A 1,121-nucleotide genomic window follows, 5' to 3' on the forward strand; every position below is an offset into this window, starting at 1 on the left:
TTTTCCTGACCTAACACAGAAAGTTTGTTATCCTGGATCTTAATCACTTGACTTGGTCACTTAAATATGTTAAGCTAGATTATGCATCATTCGTTATGTTTATTTTACATAAGAATCTCACATCACATACTTGGGCAGTTTTAGCATACTTCACTAACTGCTATCAGATCAATCTTGGTCCTGTGATAGATTTAGTGTTTAAACAAATTGATAGAAAGTAGGAAGCCATTGTGTTCAGATTTGCCTTTATTTTTTGTTAATAAATTTTGGAAGTCATTGTACTCCTGACCCACTATCTAAATCTTTCTTCCCCAAAGAATTACAGAAAACTTGGTTTTTATGTTTCCTTTGTTTCCACTAAATCACATTTATAGTTCTATTCTCAGACCATTTTAGGTATTAATGGTCGACCTAGATATCTTTCTGATTTCTGACCACTAATTTATTTATCAGACTCTTGCCATTTGTGCAAATCTTAACTGACAGCTTTGTTCTCTCATTTTACATCTTCAGTCTAAGGCAGTTGCTTTCAGGAATTCTCTGTCTTTCAATTAAGTCCTTTATTTTTCCAAATTGTTTGCTTGTTTTGGCATAGTGTCGTCCCATAGTGCTGAGACCTAGGTGTTTTCAACACTGTAGTTGCATTCCTAGTTAGCTGGATAGAGAGGCTTGTGAGAGATTTTGTTGATAATTTCAATCTAGGTCTTACATGAAGTCTTTTAAATAAGGTTTACCTTGTCTCTGAACTGTGGAGTCTAAGCAGCCAGTGACCTCTCTATTGTACAAACTTACTCTTCAGTTCTGGGAAGTGTTACTAAACTATGAACTTCCTGGAATCCCCCCCCCCCACCTCTTTGGTTCTTGGTTGACCATGAGACCTGAGCAACTTTTTTCCTATTTTCTAGTTTCTACAATTTAAATTTAAAACACTTCACCTTAGGATTTCTCAGACGCTCTTCTCCAACCTATTATAATTAATCTTATGTGTGCCCTTCATATTTTTTTCCTCTTCTAAGGCTTTTACTGATAGGATAATCCTGTAATCTCAATCCTGGGAAGGCTGAAGTGGATCACTTGAGCTCATTTCAAGGCCGACCTGACCATTCGCAAGAACCCAATTT

The sequence above is a fragment of the Myodes glareolus genome, chromosome 8, assembly GCF_982192425.1.
Source record: "Myodes glareolus chromosome 8, mMyoGla1.1, whole genome shotgun sequence".
In the NCBI taxonomy this organism is placed as follows: Eukaryota; Metazoa; Chordata; class Mammalia; order Rodentia; family Cricetidae; genus Myodes; species Myodes glareolus.